This window comes from Phasianus colchicus, chromosome 2 (assembly GCF_987193195.1).
Source record: "Phasianus colchicus chromosome 2, bPhaCol1.hap1.1, whole genome shotgun sequence".
NCBI lineage: Eukaryota > Metazoa > Chordata > Aves > Galliformes > Phasianidae > Phasianus > Phasianus colchicus.
In genome coordinates this window covers 26,746,778-26,770,004 of record NC_143437.1, presented here as the reverse complement: position 1 = coordinate 26,770,004, position 23,227 = coordinate 26,746,778, and the positions used below count along the sequence as shown (strand labels likewise).

Sequence of the window (23,227 nt, the reverse complement as noted above, 5' to 3'; positions counted from 1 at the left end):
GGGTTAGCACCTCCACCCAGCCTTCTGCTATGAGCATTTCAATGGCATGAGAAGTTCAAAAAGGAAATTTGTTTTTCTCCATATTTTTCTTATCAATTTGATATAAAATTTATTATTATAAACTACTTGATGCAGGCAGGAAGAAAACACAAGAGGCGTAACTTCTTTTGAGATCAGCCTGTGGGATAAGACAGAAGAAAACCAGGAGCTAAACTTAACTAGGGAAAGGAAATGGGCTATAAAAATTGTCATTTTCAAAGAAAGCTCTTGGGAGCTGCAGGGACTTAGTCTTTCTAAAAGAGCAAGAAATTAGAAAAATAGCAATAACACTATCTTTTTATCAGGAAGATGGATAAATTCTCAGGTTTCTAGGTTGCAGAGATGTGGGGAAAAGACAGCTGCATGTTTTAGAACTTGAGTTTGGATAGTGATGCACCAGATAAAAGCTGCTGTCTTCTGACACTGTGAGTATACAAACTCTCATTTTTTGCAGACATCAATGACAAGCATCACGTACCTTCCTCCTTCTCAACATGTTGCCTGGGCAATAAATAGTGGGGACCAGGGGAGTGACAAATAAGTTTGTATGGCAACATCTGGGAATTTTCTGGTCATTCAAAAGGAACCTGAGTCTATCTGGTTGACACCCAGATGCTGTGAAAGAAAGTAAGATGTGTCACTGGGCTAGCATGAAACTGATGCTCCCAAGATGTCCCATCCCAAAAGCACCTCAATAAAATTCCTTAATGATCCAGCATCTGGAACATGCCAAAGATGGATGAAAAGTCAGGGGAAAAGAGGGTGTGGGTAAAGGAGATATTTGTACAAAGCAAAAGTGCATAATGGATGAACCTCTCGTCAGAAGTCTCACTGCATCTCTCCCCAATGAATGCTTAGATCAGCTCTGCAAGAAATGCTAGGAGATGAGGCAGCCTCCACTTTAAATGACTTTTGCATCCAAATCCTAGGTAAAACTGGCAGTGCTACAAAGCCCCTTTCATAGCCCTCAGTGACGCAGAAATTTTCATCTCTGGAGAGAGCCTGGAGTTGGGATTTCAGACAAAATCAGGCCAGAAGTAGTTTCCTTATAAATAGCAGTAATATCAGAATGCCTCCTGGACCTCAAAGAGAAATCAGTAGGCCAAGGATCTGGCTGCTGGGCTGCACCAGTCCAGGGGATTGCAGCTCAGGATGTGAATCATGGAAGCAAGGCAGTCACATCCTGTTATGCGAGCACTGTTTGTTTTTCCTGCTCCTTCAGCCCTGGAGCTCTGAGCCATGCCTGCCAGCGAGGCTGCCAGCTGCAGAGACTGCAAGGTGGACACCTGTCAGCAGGAACCAGGCTCACTCACCAATCTGCTACCAAGCAGCTTCTATGGCAGCCATCAGCTGGAAGCATGGTAAGAGAACAGCCAGGATCCTGCAGGTCAGAAACTTTGCCTGATGCTGACTCTTATTTTCTGTAGGAGAGACCCATGTTTTGTAAAGCATGGGAATGCACTGTTCTCATTTGATTACCTCTCCATAGCCTTAACTAGAGGTGAATAATTAGCCAAAAACGGCACTTGAGGAAAACCAGGCTCACCCACTGGCAGACAGCTCTGATGTAGCTTTGGTACATAAAGTTGGTTAATAGAATGGGGTAGCTGTCTCCAGGTCAGTCTCTAAGACCACATGAAAAACTCTGGAGCAACAGACATTGATTTTACACCCATGACACTGTAAAAGTCTTTCTGATTTTGAAGACCTCAGGCCATAAGATGCACAGCATTCAGCATGCACGAGGCAAGGGAAGAAGTGGAGTCCCCACTTGTCCATGCATCCCTTACTCTCCTTCACCAAAGACCACACAAGGAGGCCATGGCTAATCAAAGCAGGACAGGAACATCCTGGCACAGCAACACCAACACTTTCTCAAGTGCTGCAGCTTTTCAGGGAGCAAATGGACCTAACATGGGTGATGCTGTTTTTCCAATGAGTGCCCTTATTAACAGTGACACCACAGCTCATCCAGACAACACAGCTGTGCAAAGGTCACCTTGAAAGGAATTATACAGAAGATCCCAGTGCCTCTCCCAGCTAGAAGATGCTATTAAAAATATATTACTTTAAATAACTCCCAAGGTTTTGTCCTCACTGCTGCAAGAAGGCAGACATTTAAAGGACTCTTGTTTCTTTGTCAAGATTTTAAAAATCCTATTAATGCTTAAAAAGCTCTCTTTTGTGCAGTTAGCCATTTTGAGCAGAAAGGTAGCGGGATTTGTATAAGCAAGCAAGCTGTGTCAAAAGCAAGCCTCAGGTTAATTGGCACACACAGCAGAGCATTGGATAAGGCCAGGGTTCCTGTAAGGAGACAGCTGTGCAATGTCTCCACTCTCAAATGCATCAAGACCAAATCTTTCTGCCATGGGCATAATTTCCCCTGACCTCAGCAGGATGAGCCCAGGAGATGCACACCTTGCACAGCCCTCCTGCTGCCCTCCAGCACAGCAGGTTCAGGTGTTCAGGGATCTCCTGTGACTGCCACGGCCTCCCATGAGACCCACTATCACTCACTCCAAATCTTCCTTTGGGAGGCAGAGATGTGCCAGATCCCAGGGGACATCCCTCCCTTCCCAGAGGAAATCTATAGCACAAGCACAGCTGATAAACTATTAACATTAAGAAAACTGAAGGACAGCTGTCCAAGGAGAAGCACCTTCACCCATGCTGCCTGCTTCCCTGGGGTAGAGAAGGTTTGTCACTCTGCAAGGACAGAGGTTTGTCACTCTGTGAGGAGAGCAGTGAGAGTTTTCTAGCCCTGCCTGTATTGCATCAAAAAGTCCCAGTGAATTACAGCAGGTCACCTATAAGTCACTGGAAGGGCTGGCCCAGGAGGCATGAGACACTTCCTTTCTCTGAGCACAGATCTAGTAGTTTCCAAATTCAGGGTCGAGACCCCATGTGGGTTGCAGGAATTATGACAATATTTACAAGGCTGACTAAAACTCACTTTCATCCAGTATCTATGTTAGTGCTGCAGACCCACAGCTATCCACCCACACTGGAAAACTTCTGCTTCCCATCCTACTTCAGCAGTGTTGTCTCTTCTCCTATGGTCCTCTTCTTGTCCATGTTTCCATACAACCCTGTTTAAATTAGTTTAAATTGTTCATAGCAAATTATAAATCCTAGACAGTTTTCACCATGTTAATCATTTTTAATCATTTCAAGCATATAAATAACTGATGCTGATCTAGAAAAGGGCTAAATGGTACAGTGGAAGAAAAGCTCAGGCTACTCAGACAGGCAAGATTCACTCTCAGCAATACCAGCAACCCAAAGTGACCGCTCAGTCCCTCACCTGCAACAAACACAGATTTAACGAAAGTGTAGGACAAGTGCATGGTGCTCAACATGTGCACCAGCACAAGGTCCAGGCACAGCTCAAACATCTCTCTAGGTTTTGGAATCACCCTCTCAGGGTTAAGATAGAAGAGGAACTGTAGCTTCTTCTAGAAAAGGTAGAAAAAACCCTCCTCAAATCGTTCTAGAGACAACAGGCTGCTGCATACTGAACCAGGACAGGCAAGAGCTTAATGGTACTAACTGGTCCAAAAAGGAAAATGCTGAAGATACAAATCAAAGATCAGCATCAGCTTAGGAGAGCAGCTGGTCCGCTGCACCCTGCCAGCCTGAAAATCTGTATCTCCTCAAACCCAGAGGAGCTGTCAAAGTCACTGGAGAAAAACCAAGAAGAACAAAATTCTTCAATTCCTTTGTGCCCATAAATCAGAGGTTTTATTTTACTCCTACAAACTGCAGCAGTTTACCTTCTTGTGAGTGCACATGCTTAGTGCGCTTTCCCCACTAGTTTTTTCATACTAGTGGTCTTTCTGGTAGCCATACAAAGCATTCCTATTATATAACATTCCTTTGACATCAATATGTGCGTGCATACACATATATGTATGTTTTTTCATACTATTGTGTTCACCCATCAAAACAAACAAACAAGCAATGAAAGCAATGATTTTCCCCTTCATTCTGTTTCATTCTGGTGCAAGCACACAAAATGAACGGATGATGACAAACTGTTTAAAATCCAGGATGGCACAAACACTGGAGTAAATGTTGGGCCCAAGGGCTGAAGCATTGCTCCAGCAAAATCCTCCTGGGCTTATGTTACCAGTTTGAACCACAACCTGCGGTGCAAGGATGACAACATTACTAGTGGAAACTTGGAAGAAATTTATCTGTGAGGAAGCACAGATGTAATTCTGCTGATGTAAACAGATCATTGTGTATTAATGGCAAATTTAATCCCTGATGCTGATTACATTCCCCTTGGAGGTCCAGATAACCATCTGGTATAAATCAGTCTGGTTCCTTTGAGTTCAGTGGGATTACAACACTCAAATCCAGTTAAAGATCTCACCCAATGTCTAAGGAATATTTATTAATTTTCACTTAAAGCTGGCAAATACTCCCAGCTTCAAGTTTCCAACCAAAGTAAGAGTGAAGGCTGAACTGGTTCTGTCAGAACAAAATATATATATATATATTTTTTTTCTAAACAATGTGAAAAGTAAAAGCAGACATTATTTCAGCTCAGCCTGAAAGTAAAAGGGTTAGAATTCCAAATGCTTCTAAGGTTCCTAAAAAATCCACACAAACAACAAAGATTCTATGTGCTTAACAGCCCTATGTTAGAATAGAGACATAAAGTTTTGTTTTGAAAGCACTGAAAAGATAATTCTATTTAAGGAACAACAGAGAAAGCTTATTTTATGGACCAATAGAGCATGTTCTAGGTGACGTAGGATTCTTCAGAAACTCAATTTTTGGGGGCATTCTAAAATGGACTGGAAAGAATGGAAGTGCATTCTTTCAAACAATAACATTTTTTGGTGACAGTCACAACAGTCTCATTCATTTCACTTTATCTCTTTTGGAGTCTGCTCTGTGCCTTTGATCACTTGCAAGCATTAAATAGTCTTGCACCAATCTAATATTAGTAAATCTGGTAACCCAGAGAGAACCTGGTTTCCTACTGCTGAGCAGCATTTAGTAAAGACACGAGAGAACCTATCACACATGTGATTGCATAGAGTGTGTGCTTACATGTTGGACTCACCTCCAACCATGTCATTGGCATGCACTGCCCAGAACACATCCACGTGACATCAGCACCATGCAAAAAGAGCTCCTACCTGCTGCACACCCCACCTCTGCCCCACCAGCAAAACCTAGAGGTCATCACATCCTAGTACATCATGCTCAGCACATTTTGTGAATATGAAAGAACAGTCTTTGAAATGAAGTGAAATTGAAATGCAAGTCTTTGAAATGAAGGGAAACCCAGATAAAGCAACCTCTCACCTCTAGAGATCACCATGGATTCTCTTGTAGAGTTGTGAGCTTCAGCCTTCACAGAAACATTTCCAGTGCCCAGGTGACCTTTGATTGCTCCTTGGTATTGCTTGACAAAGATTTCGCTTCAAAAAAAACAGTACTTACATTAATACATGCTACATTCTCCAGTGGTAATCAGGAGGAGGATTCTCATACCAAGGACTGTACACACATCCTGGACACGTGTGGCCTTAAAAGCAATATGAGAGCAGCAGAAGCAAAACCCCAAAGTGCAGCAATAGCATCTTGGCACTGATGATTTCTTTTTTTAAAGCAGACTTTGTTACCTCCTCAACAGCTGGTGCCTGGGTGGTATCATCCATCTGGAATTTTAACTTCTTTCTAGGAACCTCATTTCTCTAGATACGTTTTCATTTATTCTTCAAGAGGCAGAAAGCAAGCAGAAACCAAGGTTGAAGCCTATTGCATGATGCTCTAAACAGATACCGCTTCCTGTCTACATTTGTTGCCAGTTGTGTATCCTCCTCAGAAGAAATTGATTTGCCATTGCCTTTCCAAAGCTGCTTTCAGACATGGAATTTTAACATGAGGTCTCATCCTGGGAAGCGCTCAGCATGGCCACAGTCCCCTTTAAGAACAGGACCACCATTTTTAATCTGTGAAGGGGAAAAAAGGCAAAAGCAACAGTCATTTGGTCCCAACAGACTGTTAGTTTCAGTAAGGAGAACAAGTCAAACATAGCACACAGTGTGGGACATAAAACTTATTTACTCGCTTTTTAACCACATTCCACATAAAAGTAAATGGGAATCACCCAATTCAAGGAAACCAGATTTTTATGAGCTGGACAGTCAGGATAGAGCCTAAAGAGCCCTTTTTCAAAAAAAATCAAGAGCCTTTAGAGAATGACTCAGCTGTCACCCAAGCCAATGACTGTTTTCCAATAGAAAGAGATATTCCAAGCCCCAAATGTGGGAACTGGAAAGGAAAGGAAAAATTAGAGAGCTTTGGGAGAGCACTAAACCAACATAAATGGGAGGATAACACCCTCTAAAGCTTCCAGATAGATAAACAGGCTTCAAGAGAGACTGAGTGTCTGTCCTGGCTCCATATAATAATCCTGGGCTGGGAGCAACAGTTTTACAACCCAGTGTTCAGATATGGGTGGCCATTGCAGCAGAGGTGGCGTGACACGTGCCTGCACGGCCAGGGAACAGCATCCTCAGGTACACGTGATTGCTGCGTGCCTCACGTATCAGAGGCTGAACTGAAGTGATAATTTTCTGAAAGGTTGGAGCAATTGGAAATCATTGCCTCCTTCTCGTTTCTTCACAGATCCCATGTCTGTAGTGTGTCTGGTCTTTTTTTTTAACCACAGTCTTACACTTCTCCTGTGAAGATCGCCTTGTATGTGCTCTTACCACCCCCTTTCCACACATTTATGCAAAGGGAGGCAAATGACATTTTCTTGTGGTTTGCATAATCTCATCCGTATTTATAGCCATTAGAATTCTGATGCAAATCTTTCCCTTTCATTTTCCGTTTCCAGTACAAAGACCCTGTAAGGAAAAGATCCTCACAGAAAATCTGAAAATTCTTTATAGTGACTCGCATTTATTTATGCCCCATCCAGACTTTTCTTACATAAGGCTGAGTCACTCCTTAGCCGAGCCTTTGCAAAGAAAGAAGAAAATATTTTTTCAACATTTGTTCAGGTCTCACTTCTTTCTGTTACAGCATTGAGGGTTATGGCTTCACTAGAATTTTGATTTACTTCCCTGTGAGTTCTTTTATTTATTTATTTATTTTTAAAATATTTCATTTATCCAGTTGCATCCTCTGGGCCAGCATTTCCCTTTTCACTTTGACTTGTCTTAAAATAGGAAAAGTTACGTAACTGGAAATTTACTAACCTGTAAAACCCACAAAAGCAGGGCTCTGCCTGGACAGGGGCAACAGTGACATTGTAGCAGTGCCACTGAGCTGATCTGGGTTTCGGGCTGCTACCTGGTACACTTTTAAGTGAAACTGGTTCTCTTGAAACATTTTCTTCCATTCAGTTGTTCCAGGTATCTTGTTTATTTTCCTAATCCCGCACAAAACACATCTCAATGAGATGTATTTTTCTTCCTATGCATGTAAGTTGTATTTGTTGAGAGTTTATTGTTAATTTGTAATTCCGACTCACACTGCTTCGTACACAGCCATCAGCCCAGCCTGTCCGATAGAATCACAGAATCACCAAGATTGGAAAAGACCTCCAGGATCATCTTGTCCATCTACCACCAGAATTTCCCCACTAATCCGTGCTCCTTAGTACCATGTATTTTTTCACCTTTTAGGTTCAAAGAATGCATTTTCCTAGAGAAAAGAAAACCATACTGCATATCATAGTTCCCTAGGCTTCACTGGCCAACGTTGTCTGTGATGTTAGTGGGTATTGTCTAATGGCAACAACTAAATCAAGTTTACCATATTTTCTGAAGAATAGGACTTAGTAACCCACACAACTTCAACAGTCTATGGAAAGGTGATCAAGAATCACAACCTTCTGAGCACCCTGATGTTCATTGCAAGGGGGGGTGGACTAGATGACCTGTAAAGGTCTTTTCCAACTCAAAGATTCTATGATTCGGTGAGCAGCAATTAAATTATGTGTGATGAAGTATAATTTCTGTCTTGCAAGAATTTTGTGCCTGTGTCTGTACATGTATGCCCCTTCACTGCTGGGCAGGCAGCACTGTAATGCTGTGGCAGCTGCCAACTCTCTTCATACCTGTTTGGAGGGGAAGGTCTCCAGTGTTAAGCAGAGAGTTCAAGCCTCACATTTAGCTTGAACCTCATCCTGCAATTGGTTCCAACACCTCTGAGATTCCCATCTATCACTGTATCCCTGGACAGAAAACTGCTCCAGAGTTGTGAATCACTGTCATGTCTGCTCCATCAAAAGCCAGTCAGCAATTACATACATCTAACTAACTTAGAAAATTGCATCAAGTATCTCTGTAGATAAAACAGATGGACACCAAATATTTGGCTCAAATGAGAAGTTGCTTGAGACAGAAATTCTCACAGTGAGGCCATGATTTCAGAGATATGTTAAACCAGGATGGGACTGCTATTTCATTCTGCTCTCACCTGCCCTTTTGCTGGTGTCAGCTCAAGCATTCATGCAGCCTCACGATCCACAAGATGTAAGAAACAATCCAGCAAAAGACAACCTGTCAGCAGCAAAAAATAAAAGTAAGTCTCAGCACAAATGGTTAGTCTTACCCCTACCACTGTGCAACCCCATCAGCATGTCCAAGACCACCATGAAGGAGGTAGCAAAGCCCCCAGGAATGTGTCTGCCAGAAGAGCACCAGCCAGAGCGCACAGCGAGATGAGATCTCAGAGGTCCAAGCCTATGGGGATATTTTTCTACCTAAGCTGCTCTTGGACTTGATGCTCTTTACCAGACCTTTTCGACTGAACTATTCTATTCTCATATGAATATCTTTGACTGTTTTGCTGTGTGTGCTGTAAATAAATACTCTTGATTGTATTTTACTTTTACCTAACCAAAGTAATGGTCTCACACAGCAACTCACACATACTTCTTTCCCAAAAGGTGCAGCGAAACACAGTGAATCTGCATGCTTGAGCTACAGGCCATCTTCAGAAATGCCCAAGCCCTGCAGAATGCTTTCTAGAGCATTCAAATGGTAAAAAAAGTGTGCCCCAAACAAGTTGCATGAAGCAGCATGAAAGATGGCCTTAGGGGTCAGAAAAAGAAGAAATGCATGCGATGCCTGCCCAGACTCTACATATCCCAGAGGATTTGACTTGTCAGCAGTCTCTTACACAGACACAAGCTGCAGGAGCAGGGATTTCAGCCGCTTAGCATCAACAAGAAGAGTTGGGTTGAAAGCAGAAAGAATACACCAAACGCTCATTTTGAAAATGAAACCTGATCTGCCTGCAGCCCATTTTGTACTTGCTTTTCTATTGACACAAGAGGGACAATATTTGCTGTTCTCTGGTTGCTTGCCACCAACAGAAGCACAAAGCTCAGCACTGCCCAGGTTTCTTGACAGTAAGCCAGAACAGCACAAATGTACTCAGAGGTTTTATAAATTACTAGGGAACCCCTCCCCAGAGTATTAATTCTCACAGTAATTGTTTTGAGGTACTCATCTCACCTAGATACTGTGCAAATATGACTGAAAAAAAAATAACCTCTGCTGTAGATCAGCTTGAGGGTCAGAACGAACTTCTGAGAAGATCCCCGGCCACCAAGTTCTGCCAAGGAATGATGGTGCTTCAGGCCAGGATCAACTGAGGCATTACGCCTGCCTCATTGAATGCTGTTATCACCGTTATTACTTCGCAGCTCATTTTTTCTTTCTGGCACAAGGCTTTCCAAGCACAGGAATTTACTGAACTCCTGGTAACTTGCCGTGCACATGGACACAGCTGGCATTTGTCTGCCTTTGTCAGAGGCGCACTGCAGTCTCTGTGCTCGTAGTCCCTGCTCACACATGCTACATTTACATGAAGCCAGTGTTTAATCAAGCAGTACAGCTTCTTGAAATCTTCACCAGCTGCCTCTTTAGTTCATTTTTCCATTTATGAAACATACGTTTTTAAAAGGTCGTATTATTACAAGCTCTTGGTGTTAGCAGCACATCTAGTTCCATAGAGACAGTACCTATTTTAGCTGTGGCTGCCCATCACAGACTTTGCTAATTCTTTTACCTTCTCCTGGTGGTACTAATCAGCTAATGGCTCACCTTCATGTTTCTGGTGCATTTGCAATAATGTAATTTGAAATGAACTACACAGCTTCAAAAAAGTGCTAGAGAGATGTAGTCATAAAACATGTTAGACATTCAAAATCAAGTTATTCTTTCATTTGTCTCCTCAGAAGCTCAAGAAACATTTAAATGTTGTACTAAGGGACACAGTTTAGTAAGAAAATATTGGCGGTAGGTGGACTGTTGGACTACATGACCTTGGAGGTCTTTTCCAACTGTGGTGATTCTATGTTTCTATGAATTTAGACATTCATTCATTCAGAAATGGCAACACCTCCCAGTAACCTGCCACCCAGTGAGTTTTGGTGTTAGACATCCAATACTGGAGAACAAACACTCAAAGCTGCCATGTCTTGACTCCCAACTTCTCTGTTTGTCTGTGCAGAAAAGTGAAGTGTGGGCACAGACAGTAAGTACTGATATAGCTGATTTTATACAAAGACTAAGATCTAGTGATTCTCGTCAGAGTAAAGCATGACTCCAAAGAGTGACCATTCCCAGCTTTTCATGCATGTTAAATGAGGACTGAGAAATAGATAGTGGGAAAGAGAAGGGCTCGTTTTGGTCTCTAATTCTGGCCCTCATTAGGAACTATTGTTGAAGATTCTCAAAGTGCAAGTGTTTCTGTCCACTCGGGCCCTTTGGGGATGGCACCGTGGCACCAACATTTGTTTTGGAGATACTGTTGCCAAATAGAAAGGTACGAATATCCCCATGCCAGGGCATCCTCCACAGTCCTCTAATTGGCACTGGCTGGGACCACTGGCAGCGGTGAGTTAGCCTGCAGTTCCAAGTTCATCCAGCAGGAAGTTGTCAAACACAAAACAACACAAAACAAAAAACCAGCAAAGAACAGGTTGGTTTCAGCCTGACAGGCAGTAACAGAGTTTAAGGTATCTAGAACAACATTTTTTGTCTCTTTCAAACAATGGAGGACCTAACAAAAGTCAATTAAAGTACATCTCCAACTCATTAAGCAAGCCCCACCTCAATATACATTTCATACCACCATAGTATTTATTCAGGGAACTGAAAATTGCTTTTAGACTTTTTCCTTTTATAGACTGCTGTGCTTTTAGGTTTCTCTTTTCATCATGAACTTAACTTTCTTATTAGACTTCTGTACTTCTGAAGTTTCTGATACACTGGATGAAGCAACATTGCTGACCACACATCCCCAATAATCAATACCTAGCATACATGTGATTAAAATTCTTTTGAAACAATAGCAACAACACAACAACAACAACAAAAAACAACACCAGAAGACTAATAATATTAAGGTAATCACTTATTGGGGAATCTCCCCACGTTTTGTGAACTTAGAGAAGAGATATGCTGGTAGGTTAAACAGTTTCAAGTTGAGGAACTTTGAGAAGGCTACATCCAGTCTGACATATTTATGACACGCTTTAATTTAGGGGCTTATAATTAACTTCAGAGACATGCTGTTCATTTCAAGACTGACTGGCCGTATCTCACACTCATCCCTGCCTTTGCTCATTTTATAACCTGCGAATGGAAAAGTTGAAGTTCTAATAAACCTCCTGCTGGAAAGGCAGAGGACTAAATTGGACATAGGGGGTGAAATTTAATACAATACTCTTAGTTCTGACAGTCATTTAGTAACACCAAAGCTGGAAAACAGTGCTCTCAGCTCTCTGATGTTCAGATTTCTCCCTCTGTAAAATGGAGTTAATAGGACTTACCTATCCCACAGACATGTTGAAACAATTTGTCTACCACATTTTGAAGTTCTCATCTAAGAGATGCCTCAACAAAGCAGATTATATTAAAAACATGGTCCTTTTGGAAAAGTAGTTAAAAATAACACAGTATATTTTCAAGTGTATTCCATAGTCTTTTTTCACTGCTGTTCTTCATTGTATATTTCTTGGGTATTTTAAGAACAGTATGGCTGCCAACAAATAACATCTGCCCGAGAAAATTACTTTCAAACAATAACAAAAAATTGGGTGGATGAAACAGAGGGAGCTCTCTGCTGTTTCCCAAGTCCTTCCTTTCTCATCAGGTACAAGTCAAGAAAACAATAAAATGGAGCACCGTAAATGAACTCGTCATTGTCTCATTTGACACTTACTGCAAAAAACATACATTTTATGGTTTTCAGTTATCTTTGCATGATGTAACGACCCATTTTGTTGCAAAGGATCTCCACTGGGGGCAAATCAGTGCGTGTGGGTTCATTAAGCATGTTTTCTCTAGAATATATGATTGTTTCAATTCCCCTCCTCAGAATACCAACAAACACTCCTGTGCCTCAGAGCAGTTGAGTCAGTAGGGTCTTAAGATCTTCCAGTTTTGCAGGCACAACCAGAGAATGAAAAAATGACACAGATTTTTCACACAAGCTAAATATACCTCAAAACAAACCTCTTTGCTACTCAGGGTTGCGTTCTGATCTTGGAAAATGCATGAAATAGGAATAATTCCATAGTAGAGAAGGAAATGACTACGTGCTTCCCCTAGAATTGAGAAGTTTGGTCCTCTGAAGACACTAAATATGTACAGCAATCCCTCAGCTTCTATTTCTTCCCTGCACTGCCTCACCGGTAGCCTGGACTCCATGGGATCCCACTTCTTGCTTTTTCAAACTGCAAGTGCCTCTCAGCCACTTCCTCCTCTCTGGCACCTTTTCACCTCATTTCCCCTAAGCACAGAAACACACACTCGGAGAGAGTCTTTACTTGGTGTCATACAACTGTAGGATATCTCTCCTCCAAAAACAATCATGTTGGTGTATTAGAAAAAAGAAAAAAACAAAACAATCAGTCATATAATATTTAGAATGTCTTTCAAATTGACTCATGATGCAAGCCAAAGAAATCCCTTCCAAACAGTTGAAAGTTCCTATGCAGCTGACATGGATTTTTACCTTTGTAAGTGGAAAGGTGAACCACAACACTGCATCATAAAGCACAGCTTTGTTTGTGTAAACAAAAACGGGGAAAAAAAAGAAAAAAGAAAAAATACTTCTTTTTCTACTACATTTTGTTGTAGTAATTACCCTGAAGATCAGAACAGATCCTTGAGTAAACACACAATTAGAAAATTTTACAAAATGCATTCAATTTACTTCAGAGACAAGAACAATTCTACCAAAGCATTCCTAGTCCATCAACTGCATAAATACCTGGAGTTAGATATTGTCTCTTTTACTAGACAAGACATGTTATGAAACTACAGGAAAAAAGAGCAGTCCCAGCCCCAGTCAATATATTCATTTGATGCTATGTAGATCTCAGCTCCTTTTATGATCAAAAGAAAAATGACATCTTCCCATCAAGATCAACCTGAGGCATCACAGTTTTTAAATACTGTTATTCCCTCATCTTCTTTTCTTAGAATATCTTAATACTGACTGATGCATTTAAAATTACTAAGGAAAAACAATTTTTCAGCTGTCACTTTGCCAAGTTTCATTGTGAAATGTGTTTTCATAACTCCATTATGAAACTCTGAAAGCAAGGAGTAAAGACCAAACTACACTGGGGGGGAAGATGGGCTGCAGCCCCAGCCCAGCAGGGCAGTCCATTGTGGCAATGACCTACGTGGCCCTGCATGTTGGTACGAGTTGAAGGACCAGGAAAGAACCATGACAGAGACTTTTGTTGCAGAGCCACACAGCATCTACCTGTGTTTCATAACTGCAATGACAATCTTGAACAGCAGCAATTACAATTCTGTTAGGATGCTCTATGATACAGCTATTCCCTTTCATGCTAAACGCAGTCTGAGGTAATGTGCTGAAGAGTCAGCATCTGCAATATCAAGTCACAAGCCACACCTATGGATTGTCACTCTCACTTTTCACAAATCCATATATGCTTTGAAAAAGCAAACTATTTTACTGTGTAAATTATCTTGAAATTATTGGATCCCAGGTCTTCTCTTAACAAAAAACAGATGACACCTCTACATCACTGGTCAGAAAAGTCACTGTTTGCCTTATCTCTATTTAAACTTCAAAAACCAGATTGCTGTCTCAGAATCTTATTGATGTATTACAATGAAATGGACAAGCAGTTATGAAAAATTTACTGTTTCTGGCTATATACCAGTGCTTCATTATTTCTAGCTGTGGAACATGGACTAACTTGGTGTAGAGAACAGATTTTCCAACAGGTAATTGACTTCAAGAGAATGCCTGAAATAATTCTAGCTGGCTATTACACTGAGAATGAGTCTCCATTAATTAATCACTTTTGGGGGAATTTTTCTTTCTGAATAAACTCATTATTTTTAAACACATGGCATCTGTCTGCATAAACAGGCTCTAGAGCTGTGATTTAAAATGTGTGCTTACCGCAGGCATGGCATGCCAATGGTAGCACAGCCTCCTCTGCATTTCTGAAGTGACTTCATCCTGATTACAAGGAAAAAGAGGAAGGGAAGCAAACCAACTTGTGATTTCACCCACTTATTATCAGGATTTAGTTACTTGCGTGACTGTTGCATCTAAAGACACAAGGAGACATCAACTGTGTATCCAGAGAGACTGAAGATTTTTCGCACAGAACAGAATTATACCCAAAGAGGGCAAAGCCCATGCAAATCCAAAACAAGATACAACAAATCAGGTTTTTCTAACACAGAGATACTCCCTCAGGTTCCACTGCACAAGTTCAGTGACAGTCATTCAAAATTTACTTCACTTTAAGCTGGCTTTCACAGCCTGAGGCTTGGGCAGATGTTCTCTTCCAAATCTGGTTTTACCATCTGAAGATATTACTACCCACATTGCTAACAAGAGGTTATAATCTCCCAGCTAATTTTATCTGAAGTAGATTGAGATTTCTCATCAACAGAGCTGGGTGGAAATCTGCATCCAATGGAGAAGCTGATTTATCTAAAACCTTTAAAACAAATTCACTTTGCTACTTGACACTGAGTGTCAAGTAACAATGTCTGCCTGCCAGTCTAAAAAAAAGCCAAAGGAAGTAATTTTCCTTACAATGAACTATTAAATGTGCAACTACCTGATATGGAGAGTGGGATTAGTCCTGGTACTCGTTGCCACAAAATGCTGTGATTTGCAAAAAAAAATAACATGGAATTCAAGAGATGAAATGTGTTGATGGAGTGTGGATCCATTCTTCGCTGGACCATGATGGTCCAGATGCTGAGGTTAAAACCTCTGGCTATTGAAAGGCTGTACACATTCTGTAAACATTTGTTGCTTCACTCAGCTACCTACGGGGCATTGGTCTGGTCCAGCAGGGCCATTTTAATCTGGCTGGTGTTGTTCCAAATCAGTTTTTTAGAAGTACCAGGAAGCAAATAGTGGCTTTGGACTCAATCTGGATTATTTGGCATCCGCCTTTCCTCTCTCTCCTTTTTCCTAGTCTTCCTACAAAGAAGGAGTTCAGACTGAAACAGCCTCCCACACCAGCTGAATTCAGCTGCAGGTACACTCATCCTTGCCACTGCTACACAGAAAAATCACCATTAGTCTCAGAAGCATCGGTGCATCACTGGAAGCATTCAAAGTCACACAGGTACCTTCCCTGCCCAGTGTGCCAGCTCACAACAGGCAGTGGTGCACAGAAACACGGAATTATCAATGCTAGAAAAGATCACTAATTTCATGTAGCATGTGGTTGGCTGTGCATCCAGCCCCTACAAGGACTAGGGGACATGCAGAACTCTTAATCTACCGGCTGCAAATAGGCACGAAGACATGAAAAACAGAAAACCAAACCACAACAAAAACCCATCTTTGCTTCAAATATTAACATGAAGCTCCAGAAAATACAATTGGACAAAACACTAAGACAATTATATTTTCAGGGGTCCCATATCACTCTATGGTGCTTTAGTGGTAGCATTTCTCTAGCCACTCCACCTCAGCACCTCCCTCAAATGCAGCTACCCACAAGCATCGCGAGCCCAAGCCAGCAGTTGAGCTGTCCCACCGGCGGCCCTAGCAGCTCCCAAGCCAATGAACAGCATGTAGAAAGAGCTGCAGCTGCAGCTTTGGCTGGACTTCACTCAGGAGGTATGCACTCACCATTCCAAAACATCAAGTACTTTATTTGACCTTGTTAAAGTACCAGCTAAAAAAGAAAAAGAGAGGGAAATAAAGAAATTAAAATTCATTAAGTTCATTTAAACTTTTTTCAGTCATTTGGGAAGCTCCAGTCTGTAAAAAACAATGCATTCAACAGACTTACCACCTGATTTGAATGTGTCTGCACAAGATGAAAATTCAAACCTTTCCTACTTGAGCTATCAATCAAAGTGAAGCTAAAATTACAGTTTAACAAGCAGGTATACATGTTTTACTTAGCAAATGAGGCAAGCAGGGCACATTATTTTTAGTCACATTTATGAGGAAAAGAGTGAAAAATAGAAGGAGGAAGGAAGGAAAAAATGTCTCTCTTTGCTTGGCTCAGGCTTCTGTTCTGACACTGACAATATTTGGGTATGACCCTAATAGCATTCAAGCCTTCTCTTGGACTATTGCTGTTCATGTCATTAAACCATAACTTAAAAAAATATATACGAGCTATTAAAGAGTGATCAAAACCACCCCAAACTTACAAATTACTTGTAAGCTGCTTTACTAGGTGAGTCCAGTGGGCCAGGATGACCATAAAACACTGCTTTCCCATGCAGATACTCACCAAACTTGAATATCCATCAACATGCCTTTCATCTGAACTCACAGAGAACTTTTGAATTAAAAATCTGAAGCTTTTCGCTCTCAAACTATGGAAACAATTTGCCCAAACACAGTCATCATTCATCTCCCCCAGCACCATACAACAGCGTGCCAGTCACAGCACTTCTGATCAGAATGTAGTCTGGGCCCTCAAACCCACAGACAGACACGTTTCCATTCCCTGCATTGTGTCAGCGAAACAGCTTCCCGTAATGCTAGATGATGGAAGAAGACATCTAATTTATCTTGCAGATGCACTGAATTCATTGCTGAACATATTAATGAAAGTCACAAATACATTACAGCACACCACAAAATGTTTGTGGAACAGCTTGCCCACTTGCAAGAGACCTCACAGCCAAGCATCTATGTGATCTCTGACAAAAGAAAGATTTGCCCCTGTTCAAGGCCAGATTGGATGGGGCCCTGGGCAGCCTGGTCTAGCATTAAATGAGGAGGTTGTTGGCCCTGCATACGGCAGGGGGGTTGGAGAATCATGATCCTTGAGGTCCCTTCCAACCCTGGCGATTTTGTGATTCTGTGAAAAGCCCCCAGCTCCAGCAGAAACATTGTGTGTCTTTTCGTAAGGCTGCTTGACAAAAGTAGGCCTTCCTTCTCCAGGACTCAGGTCCTTGAAGACCATGACTGTAGATGCCAGAACTCTGCCATGACCTCATTCTTTGGCACATTTTCTCCCAGTTCCCAGTCCTCCCCCTTAGCTAAAGCTGATCTACCCATAGCAGCACTGAATTTTCAGGTCACAAAAGCATTTCTGCTACAATTTGATTTAAATTAGAATTGTTTAGGTAAACTTCTGATTCTAAGTAATGCAAGACTGTTTCCTCAGAAAGATGTGGCAAAAACCTGTTTGCCGAAGATGAAGTCACCTGTGGCATATAAGCTTTTTCTCAAAGTAAAATAGTTAATTTGCTAATATGAAATGGGAAAGGAAGAAGAAAATTCAAAGGTGCTACTGAATCAAATTTCAGAATAATCAACCAAAGTCGGAAGCAAAGGTGAACCAGTTTCACAATACCGGAATTTTCTGAATGCTATTTCTGTTGACTTGATGAATATTAGGGCAGGGATTCTCCTTCCTTTTCATATTTTTTCTCCAAAAGGAAAATTTCTCCAAAATGGCAGATAGTAGCCCGCTGATGAGGGAAAAGAAACATCAATAGTGAGGAGTCAACATTCTGGCACAAGCAGGGGATTGAAACAAGAAGCTTTTTTGTATTACTACTTAGCCCATCCTGTGATATGACTCATTAGCGCTTTCATGGCTCATTGAGATGTTTTGGTCAGTCTTTTAATTTTAAGCATAGTCTGATCTGTTTTTCGATTTCTTTCTGATTGTACACTACATTTTCTTGCTGCTTCTATCACTCTCTATGCTGGAGGCACTTTGGGTTCAAGACAGCAATTAGTGGGGAAAAAGATCTCTGAGCCAAAATGAATACCTTTGATTTTTTTTTTTTTTTTTTTTTTTTTTTTAGTTCAGAACAGTGGTGGAGAAATTTCAGCCACAACTGGCTGATCTCCTGGAAAAAAAAAAAAAAAACTTGTCCTGTGGGTGCTGGTAAAAACAGGTCCTCTCCCCAACCAAAGCAACTCAGCAAGCAAACACGGACGAAGCAGGAAACGACAAGAGTAAAGTCAGAGGTAGGAGTTGTTAGGGAATGGAAAAGCAGGACCCAAGAGCAGAGTAAACCATCTGAACCATCAAAAACACCCATTATGCAACCCTGGATCTATCCAAGCACCATATTTTAAATCATCATTATTTTCTGAAAACTGGTGAGCTCATAGCCAGGATAACTTTGGGAGTGATTCTCACTGCTTCATGAGCCTTTTTTTCCTCTGTTTCCTTTGTGAGGGAATAAAGTGAAAGTAATCAGGGTCTGAGCATGAAGGATGAGGAAGGGATTGTTGATATCTTGAAGAGAATCTAGACATGATGGTGAGACAAAATAAAGGTTCAATGTGGAAGAAGAGCAAAGGCAGAATAACAGCAGACCATTGGACACAACAGGAGTACCCTAAGGTGTATGCACACAGGAATCACAAGTGCTGGCTGAGAGCTGTGCTGGTGAATAAGTGTTTGACCTGAGTTTTGGAGACGAATCAGCCCAGGACACACCAGTTCTAGAGGGAAGCATTCCCCATAGAACACCTGTGATGATACAAGGACCAACATAAAGGCTGCCTTGGGATTTTCTGGTTGAACTGAGCTCTCATAGTTGCAGGGAAATCCTGTAGCTAAGCAGTTCCAGCCACATACTTTAATATTAATTGCGTGTGCGTTTCCTCTACCATGTTTATCAGCCTGGAAAATTAAGAGATGAGGAAAACAAGTAATGCCATGCCATGCTCCACTGGCTCTTCCCGCTTAACTTGGAGTGTCACCAAAGCCAGCTGCAATGAACTCAGAAAAGAAAAACTGGGCAGTTGCTCTTTCCACTGCAACCATGCTCATTTGTGTCCACTAAAAACACCATCTCTGATACCACAAGGGTGGTTTGCTTGAACTCATCTCAGCTGGAAAGTAATCTGCCCCTCAGGAAAAAAGACTACCACAGAGAAGGGTTTTCACCTTTCTGCCCTAGCTAGGCCGTTGCCATTGGATGTTTGCACACACTCCAGAATAAGCAGCTTTGTAATTAGTTTCTTTCATATCATAGGCCCCGGTAGTCAACACTCCTGCTCTCTGCCCTCCTTTTATCATATTCCTTTTTCAAAGCTGTAACCACTTGTTCTTAATTGATCCCAAAGGCTCCGTAAGGCCAAAAGATTTTTGAATATTTTGAGCAAAATTTTTGGTCTATTTCCAAATTAGAAGCTATTGTTTGAGAATTGATGTCTATAGTATCTTTCCACATGCCATGGAACACAGACCTGATATTTGTTACTGTAATGGCTTTTACATCTAAAGAGTTAGAATTTCCGCAAAGATTTCCCCTAAATCTTACGTATTTGAGGAGGCAGGGAGAGGGGGTGAAGAGGAGTAAAAAAAAGCTACACAATCAAAAAAATCCTTCCTTAGTAGTTTAAACATGCTCAATAGAAAGTTCTAGCACAAATCCATCTCCCAAAACTTCATCTGCATTCAGCAAGTTCCCACTTTCTTTGACACTCTCAAAAGGTCCTACAAGCACACACAAAGCCAGTATTGCTATTATAATATGAAGCAACTAAGAGCATATAACCAACCAGTTTCACACCGTACTTGCAGCAGTATATAGAAGTTAAACAGGCATGGATGAATCTGAGAACAGGTACCAGTTTTTGGGACGCAAGGCAACAGGCTACAGAAGGAAATTGGCATGCCAGGCTTGGGAAAGTGTCAGGAGGAACACACACACACATGCACACACACACACACAAAATCAATGAATTTTCTGAATTTGTACTTCAAACTTTTCAAACATGGTGCAAATATTAACTGATGGTATTATCTTGAAGACAAACTCCAGATGATGACAGGGTAGGCAAAGAAATGAGCTCAGAGAAATATGTAGCCAGCAAAAGGAGAAAGGAATTTGCTCTGAAGAGCTCAGTTGGTCATGCAGGTTCAACCAGCTCTGGTGTTTGCCTTATGGAAACCTGCTGAGGAGTTTAGCACAGAGGTGGGAGTTTATAGGCCAAGAAACCAGGCTCCTTTGTCAGCCACTGGAACAAACAAGCTTCACATTTTAAGAGTTAGCAGAAGATACTGAACAAGGAGAGTGATGAAGATTTGATCTGCCATAATAGTATAGCCAAATGATCCGTTTAGTCTGCTGCCTGGGAATACCCAGAGAACTACTCTAAGATAATCTGAGATCATTAATACTGGATTAGCATTTTCCTTCTCAACAGCTGTAGAAGGAAAGTTCTGTTGTTGGGGTGCTGATGCAATGGAAAGCATCATTGTTCTTTGCTCCCCATCACTAGTGGGCTCCTGTGTAGCACTGGTGTTTCTTCCCACAGAAATCTCTTTCTCCTCCCCTTCCTCTGACAAGAATTTTCTATCTACTAGATGAACAGCACTTGAGTGGAATCTGAATACTTGTTTGCACACTATATTGTCAAAAGAGGCAAGTGCAGGTCAGAGGAAGGGAGGAACAATACTCATGGAATGATAATCTCAACACCAACAGGAAGGAAGGGTAGATTAATCTGTTAAAATATTATATTTGGATCTGAACTCAGTAAAAAAAAAAAATCTGCTTTGGCTTACTCTTACTAATTCTGTGGTTTTACAGGTGAAGTCCACTTTTTATAGAGGTGTTTGCAAAAAGTACTTTGCTTCCACACCCGTTTTGTGATGGCTATGAAAGAAGGCAGGGTGATGGAGAACAGTCTGGGAGAAAACACAGATTTATATAGAGTGTAATAGAGAGAGCTGTGCAGTAACTGATCTGTCAGCCTGACAGCAGTCCTGGAAAGGCAGAATGGGAGAAAGATGTATTTCAGGTTGGCCTAAACTTATTTTCAGTTTTTCTTGCCAAAAAAGAAAGGGAAAAAAAAAAGAGAAAAAACCCTCTGAAAAACATGAGAAATTCAGTCAGGAATAGAAGCCTGGAGCTGCGCTCCAAACTGTGACTGCTGAACAGAGCTGCCACACTGTCAGTTTTTGGCTTCTTGCCTAATGGCCATAAGAAAGAATTTGTAGGGAAAACCATCGCTAATACAAATCATATTTTAAATGTTTGATCAGCAATTACATTCTGACTTCTCAAAAACTGACAACTAATTCACGCTCTGTACCAACAAACTCAATGTTATTAAAAACATTCCAGGCCAACAATGCTAATAATGTCACCAACATGGTTTCCGTCGTGCCAAGAATTATATTAAAAAGAAACCCATGCATAGCAAGGAACAAGAAACATATGTAGGTGATTTACATGCACACGACTGTTTGGAGGAGGTTTGTTTTCTTTTGTGATGTCTTCAGCCATGAATCCATGGGAGATTAGCACAAGTATCAAAATTATAGTGAAACATTTAAGAAATGTTTACATGTTGTACTGAGGGACATGGTTTAGTGGGGAGATATTGGTGGTAGGTGGATGGCAGGACTGGATGATCTTGGAGGTCTTTTCCAACCTTGGTGATTTTATCATTCTATGATTTAACTCCCTAGCTGGTTCATGCAGCCACAAGACAACAACAAGATGGCTCAGGAGACACAGTGAGGATGGGCCATGCTCAAGACGCTCTCATGCCCAGGGGACAGTGTGAATACAGGAGATGCAAGCCTTCCTGCTGTGGTGACAAAGCCTGGTTTTGGCACCCATCATTCTGTAAAGTCTGTGGAGCAACACAGCAGAGATTCTCAGAGCTCAGGATTGGCTCTCACAGCCCTAGTCTCACTACCAAGCCCCAGACCAAATTACAGAAACCATAAAAATAGCTTTTCTGTTTCCAAACATGGCTTAAAATACACCCAGAGGAAGGACATCCTTCTTGGAAGCACCTCTGAGATCACTTTATAAAGGCCTGCCCTCTCTCCCTGCCCCAGGCAGAGCATGCAGTAAGATCCTGAAGGCTTTGGCAAACACAGCATCCCTGGTCAAACATGGTATCACGAGTGCTATTTGTGATGGACAGAGACCTCAGGTGCTGCTTTGTCCTGCCTAGCGCTACGTGCCAGTGGCTTTTGTCAGCTTCACAACGAACATGGTGCCTTCTCAGACACTTTTGGTTTGGACACATGTTTTGTGTGGGTGAAAGCCCCTTTCTCAAATCTGCTTTCCCTGACCACTTCTTGTTGTAGGACTGACAGCTTTAGGAGTTCCCTGTTCTCCAGAGCAAAAGCTCCACTGCCCTTAGTCCCTCCTGCTCTGTGCCATAGGCTTTGCCCATCTCCTCAGGAAAACTCAGCACCACAGCTTTGTTCAATAATCGCCTCCTACCTTGGCCTTCACATAGCAGAGTTCTCATGTGGAAAAGCAGAGGCAGAGGAGACAGCAGTATGACACAGGCAAGTGTGATAAGTGCACCCAGCACCTTGATTGTCTCCCACTAAGTGCAAATTCTCCCCTTTGTGATGATTCCATCCTTGCTTGCCACTCCTCTCTTTTATAATCACAGAATACCCTGAGTCAGAAAGAACCCTCCAGAACCTTCACATCTTCATAACCCTCCTTTGGATGCTCTCGAGGAGTTTTACAGAAGCAGCAAAGAATGAAAGACAGCAAGAGCTGTCTGTGAACCTGCTGAACACCAAAGAAAACAAACATAAACAATACAGAGCAGAGGCTTTATAAAAAGAGATATAACTGTAAAGATGTCTGCATTTTCTTAATATCAGTAGTAAACAAACCTTGAAAAATGTACGTTTTAAAGAATAATCTGTGATCTATCTCATTACAAGTTCACTAGTTACAGCCTGAAGCTCAAGATT

General features: G+C 41.6%; 1 long non-coding RNA gene across 3 annotated transcripts in view; it reads right to left on the bottom strand.

The window, feature by feature from the left end:
• Nucleotides 1–22,954, bottom strand: part of LOC149918905 (uncharacterized) — a 59,846-nt gene extending 36,892 nt beyond the window's left edge. For all 3 annotated transcript variants that reach the window (XR_016464075.1, XR_016464073.1, XR_016464074.1), the window contains exons 1-4: nucleotides 22,737–22,954; nucleotides 8,494–8,576; nucleotides 5,682–6,011; nucleotides 5,362–5,477 (exon numbers count right to left, since the gene is read on the bottom strand). This is a non-coding gene — a long non-coding RNA (uncharacterized LOC149918905). The remainder of the gene's footprint in view (nucleotides 1–5,361; nucleotides 5,478–5,681; nucleotides 6,012–8,493; nucleotides 8,577–22,736) is intronic.
• Between the last annotated feature and the right edge of the window lie 273 nt (nucleotides 22,955–23,227).